Raw genomic sequence first — 15,571 nt, 5'->3', positions numbered from 1 at the left:
TGGTAATTAGACCATGTCACAATGCCTTCTCATTTGGATCCTAAGAGTCTCCTAGGTCATAGATCCCGACTTAAGTATGTGCCTACTTAATGTTTCCACAGTTACTGAGTTGGTGAGGGAAGGGGGTGGTGGGTGGTGGGTGGGTGGGAACTTGTTCTTGTTGGACAAGGATTGAGTTCATAAAGTTTTTAAGGTTTTATTTCAAGGTCAGGAAAAATGGATTGTTGAGAGAACTACAGAATTTACTTGCAGGCCATAATAAGGGGCCCAGACCCCAAATTGCATTCTATCTTTCCCATATACCCACCTCTTTCTGGCACTTTTACTAGCAAGCAGGTCAAGCAAAGGACTATTGGAAGGATTGCTACAACTTCATCTGTGATTAAAGGTGGGACTATATTTGAACTACTATTATCTCCTTTTTATAGAGGGCAAAAACTAAGGGGTTAACTTACTAATTAAGTGTCTGAAGATGGATTTGAATTCTGGTTAACTCATTCACTGTGGAATAGCTCCTTATCCCAAACTACTTTTTAATTTCAATATTTCAATTAAGAATGTTTTGTTCTTTGGGGAAAGTTTTTCACACTTAATATTAAAACGAATCATCTGTCATTTATTTTAGCCACTGAAAAATATAATAGGAAATAAAAGGAGAATTTTTTCATCCTAAGGAGGAGATTCCTAAGGATAAAGAATTATGAAAAAAGTCAAATATAAATATTTCATTAGGCTAAGCAATTCTCTTTCAAAGACTACAAAGTAGTTTCACAAAAAAGTTGACATTTATATACTACTGTGAATTTTGCAAATTATTTTATATAATTATGTTATTTGGTCTTTACAACAACCCAGAGATGAAGACTATTATAAATACCTCCTGATCTTGTCAAGAACATTATGGTTTAGGGAGTTAAAAGTGACTTGTTTCAGGTTATATAGCTAATAATGTTTGAAGAAAGAATTGGAAGTTCAAGCCCAGCAATTTGTCCACTATTTTCTAAAATAACTCACAATAGCAGCTTTATTTTTATGTCAACTAGGCACTGACCGTGTTTATCACTCCACCCCCTCCAAAAGTTGGTTTTTAATCTACCTCCCCTCCCCCTCAGTCTCCTACTACTCCTACACTTTGACGTCAAAGTAATTTTTCTTAAATACAGATCTAACCATGAGAATGCCCTACCCAGCTTTAGTGGATAAAATATCTCCGTTTTTAAAATTCTACACAACCTAGCTTCAAACTATCTTCCCAACTTCAGTCGCTAATCACTTCTCCTTCTGAATTATGTGATAGAACCAAACTGATTTCCAGGATAATTCTTATTCAGAATACTTCATCTCCAGCTACCTTGTCTTTGCACTGATCTTTCCCATTTCTAGAATGCACCTCACTTAATTTTAAGATAAGTCTGAACTGGATATATCCTTTCCCGATCTCCCAACTGTTAAGTGTCCTATCTTCCAAATTACTTTGTGTATGTATGTGTATACATCTTATCTTCCCAATTATGTTGGTGAATCTGTGTATCAAATAATCTTGTGTTTTATTATAATATGAACTCACTGGGTAGGAATTCTGTCATTCTTTGTATTTATATTCTGTGTCTAGCACCACACCTGGCAAACAAGAGTAACTTAATAAACACTTGCGGTTATAGACCCTCCAAAACGAAGGTATACAAAGGATATGAAATACCATGCAGATCCAGTTCCAGAAGAGAAGCAGTACCCCAATCTTCTCCCAAGCAGATAAGCTCCTTCCAAGATTGTGCTCTTGAAAATGGGTAATAGCAGGAGGGTGCTCGACAGCAAGTAGCACGATTTCCCTCCCCCCAGGTAGTGAGTGGCTTAGCCTGCAGATTTGGCTCGGAGCAGATCGGCCCGGCAGGGCACTGGCTTGCCAAGGGAGAGACTCTGGACTATGGAGTCGAGACCACAGAGTGAAGGGGCCATGGGATTATAAATCTACAGTTTGAAGGACACTTAAGAGGCGTTTAATCCACACTCTCAATGAACTGATGAAGAAAACAGGTTCAGTGACAGCTCACAGACCCATGCAAAATTAACCGAAGCAGACTTCAAACTACCCCACCCTTCTGTCGATAAAGGCAAAGCTTTGCAGCTTTGGAGCAGAAGGTAGGAAATGGGGATGAGAGATAATGGCAACATCATTAAGCAATAATGGCCCGACAGTCTTCGAGAACACCCATACGCTCCGCCCTGTAAGGCTGTCAACCCGCTCCAGCTAAAGCAGGCGCGCGAGCCCGCATTTCTCTTTATTCCTAGAGTGGGCGGGGACAGGGTGGTCCCCCATACGCATGCGCAACCCAACCCCGCACCCCGAGTTCGCGTTCCACACGGAGGAGGGGCGTCTTAGGCGAGTGAGTGGTTGGTTGCATGCCTTTGAGGTTGGACGTGCCTGGCTCCGTGGCCGCGCACCCTAGGTTTGGTTGCTATGGTAGCTAAAGGCGTGGCCAAGGCGAACAATTGTCCGCTGTCCCCCGTTCCCATCCCCACCCCCTCCCTCCAACCGACCCCCTTTTTTCCCTGGCTCGCAGAAACCTGCCTTCTGAGAATAGAGACTTATTTTCTTACCCACACAACTGCAGACCTCCAGTCCTGCCGTCGGCAGCATCTTTAGCAACGAGGTGCTCAGCCCTGCTTCAAAGACTAAAGCTGGTGTTTGGTAGAATTAACAGGGAGGGAGGGAACAGGGACAGCCACCTGAGAGGGTAAGGCAGTCCTGCTGGCCGCTGTCCCCAGAGCACTGCGCTTTTTGTTCTAGAGCTAGACGGAGCTGCAGAGGTAAGTGACACACCACTTTTCCGTTGCTCCTTTACAAAATCCCCTTCCTTTAAGATCATTATCCACCTTTCTCCCACTCCCTTACACACTTTCTTTTTGGTTTGTTTTAAATCCGGATTTCATCCTTAAGACTAAGACTTCAGGTTGGGAGGAGAGAGGGAGTTTAAGGGCCCTTCTATACTGGGCCCTTAAAATGAGACTACATAGGGATTTTAAGGAACCTTCCTACACTGGGCCCCATAAAATGATTGCATAGGGAGTTTAAGGGACACTTAAAATGAGACTGCATAGGACATTCCTCGGCTTCCTCTCTGGGGATGTCAGAAGACCGGCTAGTGGAAAAAGACTTGAGCAATGTAGAGTTTTAGGACACACTGGGCGAATCCTAGGGTGGTCTTGCCCATCCAAAGAGCAAAGAGTCTCCCCACCCTTAAGCATTGTCCAGACAGGACATGGAATCCTATTCAATTTTAGTGTATTCAAAAAGATGAAGATAAAACATTGCAATGAGTGTTAGCATTGATAGCATGACAATAGATCTGATTTCACTTCTCATCTTCCAAGCTCCAAAGCTGCAAAGTGCTAAGCACAGATCTTATTCCTCTGTCTGATGTGATGGTAGTCCTGGTTTTTTGAAGGTTATGCAAACACTGAATTAACTCTGGAGGAAGAGGGAATGGGATGTGTGTGTTTGTATGTTTGGGGGGTGCTACCAAGCTGGAAACATGTTGAATGTGAAACTGGTGATTAACTGAGTTTATAATTATCATCTGAACCCCTACCCCTTTAAGTCTAGAGAAGCCAATCACCAAACTGGCTACAGGATCATGTGGTTTTTATTCACAAAAACTTTTATTGTGATTTTTCCATGAATTTTTTATCAGTGGTACACATGCCTATACCTATGCAACCTGTGTTTTAATTTACAACTCTGGGAAGAGGGGTAAGGAAATAAGTAGTATCTCAGTTTTACAGATGAAAAAACTTAAGACTCAGAGAAGTAATATATGGCACAGTGTGCTGGCAATCAGCAAGACTCATTTTCACATCAGTTAAGTTAGTCATTTACTTGCCGAATTACTTACCCAGTGAGTCACTTAACCCTGCTTATCTCATTTTCCTCATCTATAAAATGAACTAGAAAAGAGCAAACTATTCCAGTACGTTCACTAAGAAAACCCCAATTCTTGTTACAAACACAACAAATAGCTATAATTGGCAGAACTGGGATTTGAAATAAGCCTTGCTTGATTCCGTTTTTCTTTTCATTGTCACCTGGTGTTTTTCTTCCCTGACATCTCCAAATGCTTCTGATTCTATATTCTAAATAGGGAGAAGGGTAGGGAGGATCACATTGGACCACATTAGTTATTCCCAAAGAAAGAAGTTCAATAAAATACACAAGCAGTTTAAAATACTTCATAATGTTATATAAATATAGTAAATTTCTTATATAGCTACCTATCCAGCAACCTCTCCAATCCACTCCACAGCTGAATGTCAATGAACATATCAATGATCATATGAATATGCTCAGTGCCAATTTTCTCTATTAAAACAATTACTTAATAGAATTCAAAGATTTTTTTTTCTTTTTGACAATTCTGGGAAACTTGGTTTTCTAGTTGGCATATACAGGAAAAAAGTAAAAAGGAGTAGGGAGGAGCCGCTATAGGACATAATGCCAGAGGTTCATTTTTTTTTTTTTTTTTGTATTATGGGTTCTTTCAATTCTTTAAATGCATGAAACAACATACTAATCTCCAAAGAAACCAATTACATTAAATATAGTTATCAAAATATTTTGAAATCAATTTCACAGATTCCAGATTAAGAATACTTGTATCATACAAAGATAAAAACAAAAATTTTTGGTATTTCCATTTTACCGAGGGGCATACAATACATACATAGGTAAGAATAATGTAGGGTAGGGAATTGAAGGAGCAGACTTTAGGAAAATCTGAGGAACTTTTAGGAACATTAAAAATTGGGGATAATTGGGAAACTTTCTCAGAGGAATTATACTTGAGCTGCACCTTAAAGAATGATTAGTATTCTGAAAGATGGAAATGGAATGCTAGGAATTCTAGGAATGCATGGAGATAATAAATGTCATGTTGAATTTGGAAAATAGATCAGTGTGGGTAGAACATAAGAGCAATTGAAGATGGGAAGGTAGATTCTTGGAGGTAGATTGTGTAGTGTAGGACCTCTTCTTAGACAAATTGTTGGGTAATGACTTGGTCACACCTTTGCCTAAGTAACACAGTTTTGGCAACTATATGAAGGATGGATTTGAAAAGATGAGGCCAGAATCATAGAAACTATTGCAATAATCTGGGGGAAAAGTAGAGGCCCTGAATTAGGCCCTTAATACCTACTATGACAGGATACCTACAAACATATAAAATGGGGATAATAATGATAGAAACAACTTTGAATTTATCATCTCTGAGAAAAATCCAAGATCTACAGAATTAACATAAATATGTGACATTGCAAGAGCCATTTCCCAAAGAATAAGTGATTAATGGATACCAAAAGAAGAATTGAAACTATAAACAACAATGATAGAGATGTGTTCCTATCACTGATGTGGCACCACATATGGGATTGCTTTTTCAATTTGTACTTGCCCTTGTAGTTTGAAGTCCTTAGAGAGTGACTATTCTTTCAGGATCTAGGAATAAATAACCTTAAGGGTGACTACTTTTAATAGTGTTATTTCTAACCCTACCTCCCTCACCCCCCCATCAGTGTACTCACCATTACAATTAGCCAGCAGCTTCAGTTGTTTTTGTTATTTTTATCAAAAGCATTTGCTAAGAAAATATAGCAAGAATAGTTGGGGCAAAACGTTCCCTCAAAACCTGTGTCCCCTGGGGACACACTGTCCCACCAATATACACAGTATGTATGGGGATAATGATTGCAAGATCAAAGTACGATGGTAGTAAGACATACCTATAAAGAGACATGTGGCAAAGGGATTCTTTCTAATTCCTGGCCTGGAAGTTCTTTTCTTCCTTCTTATAGTCTTCATGATTTTCTCTTTAAATTTATCTTACTATCGAATGGGTAATTCATCTAGACCTGCAGTATCCATGCCTTTCTTGAATCCATAGCCAGCATTTCTCTCTACCATGATGGAACACACTTCTTGAAATTTCCACTGTCCTCAGACTTTCTTTCTACATCCGTTGCAGGTATTTCCACACCATTGGCTGCTACTGCTGCTTTGATGGCTACTGCTACCTATCATTAAATTCAGACTGCTGATGAAAATCCTGGATTTCTCAATCTTACAAAGTTGACTGGATACTTCTATCTCAGAATACTCATTCTCCCAAGATCAGAAAAAAACAATTCAGCAATAGAAACAGCCATATGCTCACACCCAATATGACATGTTTGGAGGGTATCTACTTGGATTCCTTCCACTCTTAGGGAGGCAGCTCAAAGTAGTCACACTTCACTTGAAAGGAATATAAAACAATGAAGAATAGGTTGCCTCTCATCTATTCTAATCAATTTCCAAGTCATTAACTTTTCTGACTCCATAGTAATTTAGAACATTGTTTGTCATCATATTACCAGTCTGTCATTCAAGCATAGCTCGAAAGACAGTCCTTGAAGTTTTCATATATTTAGTTGAATTCAAAACAGTCGGAGAATATCTGTACATGCTCTCAGGACTGGCCTTTATAGGCCAAGCCCTCATGCTACATTAATATTTATACCAGTCTCATACATCAATTGCTCAAATGGTCTCACACAACTCTTGGATATGCTTAAGGCTCAATCAAAAACTGCAGTTCTTCCAAAGTGATATAGGAAATTACTGGGAGTCACCAAAATTTCTCTCACTATATCCTAAGGTCCTTTGGGCTTTATCAGCTGCTATATGCTAATAAGACCCAAGGGCGTTGACATTAACCTGCTGATATACTCCAAGGATGCTTGGGCTTTGGTGTCTGAAATTCCATTACACCCTTAGGACATAGAAGTTTTTTCCATCTGACCTGCTGAACTCTCTTATATGAATGTCTTCCCCAATTAAAGTGTGAACTTCTTGAAAGCAGACACTTATTCTCTCTCTCCTCTCAATAATTTTAAAGCATTTTTAGTAAGAAAACAAATTGTATCTGAAGAATGTTTTCTCAAAAAAAAATGGAGTGTGCAAAAATGATGGATGTCAAAAATATGAAGGAATACTCAATAGGTTTTAAACTAATTGGAGATGGGGTAAGGAAGAGGAAAGAATCTATCATAAAGTCGAATTGTGTTGCCCTCAAGAATAATAATATATGTGCATATATTCATATATATGTACATATAGATATACCCACAGATATATTCATATGTATATATGTGTATATATATACATATGAATATATCCACATGTATATGTATACAATACATCTATACACACAAATATATATGCATGCACATATGTATTCATTGTTGTTGTTTAGGGCAACACAACTGGGATTCATTGCTTTTCCCCTCATCCACTCATTCACCCAGTCTCCAATTTGTTGTCAAAACTTGTTGACTCTTTCTACATCCCTGGCAATCAATAGAATTAACACACATATATATGTATTTCAGGTTTATACACACATTTAGGAGAGGCTGGTTTATGGGAGAAAAGATGCTGCATTTGAGATTTTGGATATGTTAAATTTAAGGCTCCAGTGGGATACCTGAAAAGAGGTATCCAGAAAACAGAAATATAGATCTTATATTCAGAAGATATATCTGGGATAGAGTCACAGTGCCCCAAAAGTTGTAATGCCATTTTAACTTTTAATAAGCTGGGCATTGCTATCTATCTTGCTGATGCATCCTTCATGTAGTGTTGATGTCTTGTGTCTGAATTCTTCATGACATCCTGGCATGATTTGCCATTTCCTTCTCTAACTTATTTTGCAGATGAGGAAACTGAGGCAAACATAGTTAAGTGACTTGCTCAGGGGTCAAGCAGTTAGTAGGGGTCTTGAAGTCCAGAAGATGAATCATCCCGACTCCAGGGCAACATGCTATCCACTGTATCACCTTGCTATATTTAGTGTAAGCTTTAACAAGTTAAAAAAAGAAACTTTGTATCGTCTTGGGAGTCACGTGCAAGATATAATATAATCCTTAGGAAGAGATGATCTCACCGCAGGGAAACCCTATACCAAGAAGATTTGGGGAGATACCAGATGTTGGCAGGAGATAGATGATCCTGCAGAAGGGACTGAAAAGGAGTAATAGGGAAACTAAAGGGGAAAGTAAGTTAATATAGTTAGTGTTTTAAAAGTTTGTAAAGCACTCAAAAGAAGTTCTTCATAACTTTGTGAGGGAAGGGCCACTGGCATTTTTATCCCTACTTCATAGTTGGGGAAATTCAGAAAATTAGGGTTTCACAGTGAGTAAGGGGAGATTGGAATCCAGATTTTTCCACAGCTTCCAACCCTGTTATACTACATGGTCTCTCATGGTCTTAAAAAAATCTTAATCATATTTTTTGCTTTTTACTTCAGTCATTTGCAGAGACTATCCACACCATAAGCCTTTCCTTGAAACATGGAAAACCAATGAAAAACCACTTAAAATAAAAACAACACAACAGCAGTGTTAACAGCATTTAACATTGTGTACCCATATCTTCCCACATCTTCAAAGAAAAGAGAAAGGTATAAGTTCTTCTTCCCTGAGTTAGAACTTAATGACATTAAGTTATTATTAATGACATTAATAAAATAAATGACAATGACATTAATTGACTTTGTTCCAATTTCCTCTTCACATCCTTGTGAGTGAATGTTATTGTTTATTACTTAGGAATCCTGATTCTGTTATTTCATACACTACCCGTTCATACATATTTTCCAGCATATCTCTGAATCCCTCACGTTTTTAGTTTCGTAGGATGCCATAAAATTCCCTTATATTTATATACCATAATTTGTTCAGACATTATCTAGTTTATAGGCACCAACCTTTTTAATCAGTTTTTTTTTTTTTTTTTTTTTTTTTTTTTTTTTTTTTTTTTTTGCTGCTACTGCTTTGAAAAAATAATATGAATATTTTGGTATGTGTGACTTTCCTTTATTCCTTAAACTTTCTTGTGGTATATGTGCCATGGTGGGGCCTGTAGGTTAGAATATAATCAGTTTACGTTTGGTACTATGTAGTACCAAATTTTTATCAGAATAATTGAACCAATCTGCAGAAGCCCATCAATAGCATATCAATAATCCCACCAATGTTGAATTCTTCTCTTATCCTCTTTTCAGTTTGTTGGGTGTTAGCAGAAAACTCGAGTTACAGTTTAATTTACATTCTTCTGCTTATTAGTGATTAGAGAAATCTTTCCTATGTTTATTAATAGTTTTAAATTCTTTTTTTTCAGTTATGTGCCAGGCATTATGTGAAAAACACTGAGGATGTAAAGGTCAAAAAAGTGTTTTGAAAATTTAAATTAAATTAAAAATTATTTGTATATTTTCTTTGGTCATTTATTTATTGGAGAATAGTTTGGTGTCTTATACATGTGTTAATTACATATCTTATATATTTTATCAGATATTTGAAGCAAACTTTTCATTATCTGAAAGTTTCCTTTCTTATCCTAGCTTTTAACTTTTATTTGTTAACAGCATGGAGTACTAGATGGAGACCTTGTCTTGGAGTCAGGAATATTTGGGTTCAATATTGCCTATGACACACAGGGGTTTATAGGCTAGATTACTTTCTAAAGGATCATCCATTAAATCTTAAACTCAAATCACTCTGGCTCTCTTTGATTGATGTGTACAATTGGTTCCAGTCCAAACCTCATTTGGTCATGGTTTGGGCTCTGGTGGCTCAGAATGGGTGTAAATAACAATTATTTCCTTTTTGGCCAGAAACCCTGAGAGCTTCCACTTCCTACCTTGATATGCTTGTTTGCTTTTGTTTTCTGGATTAGGTAAAAGAACCTATTCCTTGTCTAAATAGAACACTGAATAGGTGTTGCCTTGGCCAAACTTTGACCTTAAAGACAATAATCTTTTAAAAGTCCATGGTCTCTCACTGCCATCAGGGCTATATGTCCAGTCATCTTGATCATATGACTTGCCACTGGACCTAGTCCCACTAGACTCTCTAGGAAAAAGAGTAAAGGCGTTGACTTTACACAGCCTTCCTCACTTAAATCCAATTGATTTGCAAGTAATGACATCTTTCCGGTGTCATGGTCCTCTTCAGGAAGGAAGGATATAACTAAGGCTGAGGACACATATAATGGTTTAGTGATGTTGATGTTGGACAAGTAAAATAAGTTATTTAATCTCTTAGCACCCCCAGGTAATTCTTTAAGACTATATAGAAATTGCATAGCAGACAATAGCGATGTGAATTGGTAAAGAAAGCAATTCCTCACAGGGATTTCCCAGTGAAATCACAGATACTGGGACACACACCACCTTTTCCTCCAAAAAGCAAAAAAAGAAAAAAAAAATTACCCACATAAATTATGTTTATTGGGGTAATGCCGGAGAAACTGAGGCAAGATAGAGATTAAATAATTTTTAATATTTTATTTGAGAGGGAGAGATTGTGCTGGGAGCATGTTACCCCCACGACTGATGTCTCAAAGCATCCAGCAGCTGGGAATGTGAGGTTCCCATGAATAAACACAAGTGGCTCCAAGCTACCAGGGTAGACCAAGGCAGAGTCAGAGCATAGTGAGCAGGAATGGACTATGAATCCAGTTCTGCCAGGGTGGAGGGAGGCACTGGATATTCTAATAAATTGGGATCAAGAACAATAATGACAGAATGGGGGGAAGCACTGGATGTTCTGATATGTAGGGAACATCTGGGGTTATGATGTCTAAGATAGAAGGTCTTTCTCCTTATCTAGATGAAACATTTACAGCTTATAATCTTAGTGTAGCCAGCCCTAAATAATATCAGTTCTAATGATCAGGAGGAAAGGATGGTGTTGCATCCAGGGAATTGAGGCAGAAATTAGGAACTGAGGCAGAACAATTTAAGGGAAACAGACAGGACAATTAGAAGGGAACTATGGCACAACATTCCATACTTTCTCTTCTGAATATTCAAATCATTGAATTACCTTCCTCTAAATACCTGGAAGGTCTTAGCACCATAATTTTGACCAACCTTATGTGAAGCAAATAAACCAAAATAAAACTAGAAAAATGCAAGGACATAAGGCAAGGACAAGTCTCTCCCTGACAAGCCCAGAGTTAACAGCAGTAAAAAGGCTCCCTGCTGCAGCATGTCAGGTCCTCTGCAGTTCTGAGCATCTCAGCCAGAGAATCCAATGTGAGATGGACAGTTCACTGTGAGTTAGATCTGTGGTCATTTGTGCACTTAACTCAACATATCCAGAACTGCCTGACAGGAGGGCTGCAGTGCTAAAGGTGGTGGTGCCTGTCAGCCCTAGCCCTAATTTGAGGGGCAAGAATGGCAGAGCACATCTCTGTCTGATGGACCCTAGCGGGGAAAATGGGACTGAAAGTGGCTTCATTCATCCCCCTCCTGGGAGAACAGACAGATGGGAAACACTGCTACCAGGATACAGAAAAGATCCAGATTTCTGAGTGGAGTTATCAGAGAATTCACAGTTAGACCATCAAGGTAGGCAAACTCCGAACTTTTAGAGGCCTGATATAAAACTATAATGTCTTTTGAGAATGCTGAAATACTAATTAAGGAACTGGGATTACGGGACTGGAGAAACAGATCAGAGAGACTGCCAGTATCTTGAAGATTTCCTAAAAAATAGGCCTCAAAACTGAGTCTGCCAGGGCAATTCCAACAGAATAAGTAAGGGGTTCCAAAACTGAAGCATAATAAAAATGAAAAAAGCACAGTTTAAAGGACTTCTAATTCAATCTGAACTAGTGAGATAAAGGGTGGGGCAGAAGTGCCTGAGGCAAAGTAAATAGGACTGAGGGGTTCCCACTCTTTCAGGTATTTTTCAGAAAAATCTGCCAGTTTCCTTAATTCCCTATATCTCTTCCTCCCCTTTTTGTTTAGGCACATAGAATTATCCAAAGAAAAACAAATAAATTATCAAATAACCATCCTACATATAAATCCTAAGATGAATCAAATTCCTTTACACATCAGACTAGTACAGTAGGGTTTCCTAAAAATTCCACAAACATAACAGCCATAGTTAGACAATTTTAACATTTCCATCCCAAATCTTAAACACACAGTAATACAATTCCTTCCCAAATCTTAAACACACAGTAATATAGTTCCATCCCAAATCTTAAACACACAGTAATAGATGACCCAGTCAGGGTTTAACAGTCATTCAGCAACCAATCCCAAATTCCCCATATCAGTCCAAAGTACACTAGGAGCACAGATGATGGTCTCATTCAAAAACTGTTTCATGCTGATAAGGGGTGGAAACTCTCAGTCCAAGCAGAAGGATGGATGTGATATTGATGATCAATGATCAAAGCTTTCCATGGACTGATCCTGGTCCCAGAAGCAGTTCAATATAGCTGTAATTTGACCAAAATCTAGAACAAAAAAAACCAAATCTAACAAAGAACAGTCTGCTACAAAATGTGAAAAGGCCAATATGGCCAACAGCTTCCCATGTAAGGAGACATGCTTGGCTCACAGGACAGGCAAAAGACTGTCAGCTATAGTCCTAATAATTAAAACAGGAGTTAGGTTTCACAGACAACTATGCTAATTGTCCTCTTATTAGTTAGAAACCTTTAAAAACCTGACTATCCACAGATACAAATATCCAGTACAAGACACACAATCAGATTGGAAACAGCAAAGTATCACATAATTGAATTGCATTAATAGTTTCTATTGACCATTGGCTCTGATCACTCACAGGGGGAAAAACACAGGGATATAACTATAACAATATAAAAACTGATCCTTCAGCATACAGGACAAAATGGCTTTAACTCATTTGTATTCCAGTTAATTGTCCCACTAACTGTCAGAGGATGGAGCTTTAAAATTCCTAAAAAATATTAACTACAAGCCCAAGAAATTTTTACCTCCAACAATAAATCTCATTAACCAATGCTTCAGATAAGCCCCAAACAAATTTACCATGACCTTATATTGATAACAGTAAAAATGTGTCCCAATGAGTTCACAACTTATCTTTCATATCTACGTAGTTTTGTAAGTTGAACATTATACAAATCATTTTGCTTTTAAAATACCCAATACATAGAGAAATCCCAAATTGTAAATTATCCATAACAGAAACATTTTCAAGAGGACAAAGGAAAAAACTATTATTTTCAGATGCCCTTTAAATAATGGGCATAATTTCAGGATACAAGCAATACAATCAATTAAAACTTATACAGAATATCCAACGCAGAATATCCAAATACCACATAAAAGAATGTGAGAGATTCTTAAAAATATTAATTAAACTTTTAGAAATAACCCTGCCAAATTATAGATCACATTTATAACCACATTCCTTAACCAAGGAAACCATTATGTTATCTAAAGAAACAAATCTTCAATTAATCTATAATAAAAGTGGACTGTGTCTTTAAATCACTTGCTTTCTGCAGCCCAAAGTCAAGTCTCTGCAGAAAGCAGCTGGAACACCTTGGGGAGGGGAGGGAAGGAGAATTAGATTGTCACCTTCACAATGCTCTTTCCTTAACCACTCTTCCCCCATTCCACATGGCATTTCTCCTAACTCCACCATGCTTCCTGACCTTCTATTTAACTTTCCTCTTTCCCTCTTACATACTTTAAACAATTCCCAAACCATCAGCCTTTCTAACTAGATGTTCCATTGCTAAAGAAACAGATCTTGAATTTTTACCTTGAAGAAAAAAAATTTCTTTTCTCCCTACCCCACCCAATTTCTTTTCCACATGCAAATTTTCTTTCTAGTCTCTCCTCCCAAATACCTTCCTCATACTATCTGTCCCTTTCTCTTTTAAATCAGCTTCAGAGATTCTCCTGTCCTTTCCCTTCAAAACTTTTAAGATTCACAATACAGTGAATAGCTAAATAAATCCATAAACTCACACATGTCCTGCAAAGCATAACTTATTTACAAATTACCCAGTGTATTTCAGAAGGTAACATACATTACCTTATTAGAGGCATGTGACCTCTCTTTCAGGCAAGTTAACAGAACTTCACCTTAACAAGCCATTGTTAAATGGCTCAATCAAATTAAACTCAATTAAATCAAATACAGCTTTTTAAAAATAAGTTTTCTCTTCAATATCAAATATTTCAATATTCAGACAGATTCTAAGATTTTATACTCAAGTTAACCACATCTAGTATGCACAAGTAATAGTAAAACTATTTCCCACAATGCCATTTTTAAATGCCCCGCAAAATACAGTGTGTTTTCTTTCTTTTCTCTTTGTTCTGCTTGAGTTCTCTTCTCACTGCAATTAGCATCTTTCATATCTCTAGAGCTTTTATTGCCCAGGCCAAGATTGAATTTTATTGCTCTTCCCCTTTAATCCTACTAACAGCCTTTGAAAACTGCTTCAAGAAAAAACCTCTGCCTGCCAGTTTTAAAAACGCCAAACTCTTTTCTTTTTTCTTACAAATGAGTGCAAAAGGTTAAGAAGTTAAGAACCACAAACAATTTTTTTACTAAGCACAGTTGCAACATTGAAATGACCAATTCTTAATCATTGTTCTTAAAACTTTAACAGAGCTTTTTAACCAACAAAAAACAGACAAGTCACACAGAACACAGAACACAAATCACACAAACCTAGACTGCACAATTACAACATTAAACAAAACACTTAACATATACAGACTAGAGACTATCTGGAAACCTTAGTAATAGCCCTGAGGGAATATGTTGCAGTTCTAAAGTGTTCCCTCCCAGAATCCAAATGGAGCTTTTTAGGTTTCCAAGCCCCAGTTTGGTGCATTAATCTACCTTCTTAGAGAATGCCCAGAAAACCAGATAGTGTCCCAAGGGCACTCAGAACTACAGTTGTTGTACCATACTGCATCCAGTTGCACAGTTTTCAGAAGTTAATACCCATCAGTATTTTATTATTCTGAGAATCCAGAAGCTAGCACAGACAAACAGAACAGATAAACAGATCCGTTTATGCCCCCAAGGCACCCCAGATTTAATTCTCCTGTGGCCCAAATGAAGGTGTCCATCATTGGGCTTGGCTGTGGCTGAAAAATGCTCTCTTCCCAGAGACTCTGGAGAAATCCATAGGGCCAGCCTCTCCAGGTCAAGAACTCAGATCCTCTGCCTCCCCAAAGCCCCAAGTGGAGAACCAAAAAGTCTCTACTCTCTAATCCTGCTCTCATATCTAGGTGGGAATCTCCAAATGTAAAGTTGGAGAAACTGAGATAAGATGGAGATTAGAGAGTTTTTAATAATTTTATTTGAGAGGAAGAGATTGTGCTGGGGGGCATGTTGCCCACAGGGCTGATATCTCAAAGCATCTAGCCAGGAATGTGAGGTTCCCATGAAATATATATACATGTGGCTCCAAGCTACTGGGGTAGACCGAGGCAAGGACAGAATCAGAGCACTGCGAGTGGGAACATACTATCAATCCGGTTCTGACAGGGTAGGGGGAGGGCAAGGGACATTCTAATAAGTTGGGATCAAGAACAACAATGACAGAATTGGGGGAGGCACTGGACATTTTGATAAATAGGGAAGGTCTGGAGTCATGATGTCTAAAATAGAAGGTCTTTCTCCGTATCTGGATTAAGCATTTTCAATTTATAATCTTAGT

General features: G+C 38.0%; 1 protein-coding gene across 1 annotated transcript in view; it reads left to right on the top strand.

Annotated features, from left to right (window-relative positions):
* The first annotated feature begins 141 nt into the window (after positions 1–141).
* Positions 142–15,571, top strand: part of ANKEF1 (ankyrin repeat and EF-hand domain containing 1) — a 58,732-nt gene continuing 43,302 nt past the window's right edge. Inside the window, exon 1 of the mRNA XM_051975922.1 lies at positions 142–388. The gene's annotated coding sequence lies outside the window, so the exon portion shown is untranslated. The remainder of the gene's footprint in view (positions 389–15,571) is intronic.

Source organism: Antechinus flavipes, chromosome 2 (assembly GCF_016432865.1).
Source record: "Antechinus flavipes isolate AdamAnt ecotype Samford, QLD, Australia chromosome 2, AdamAnt_v2, whole genome shotgun sequence".
NCBI classification, from domain to species: domain Eukaryota; kingdom Metazoa; phylum Chordata; class Mammalia; order Dasyuromorphia; family Dasyuridae; genus Antechinus; species Antechinus flavipes.
This window is presented reverse-complemented; position numbering and strand designations above follow the sequence as displayed.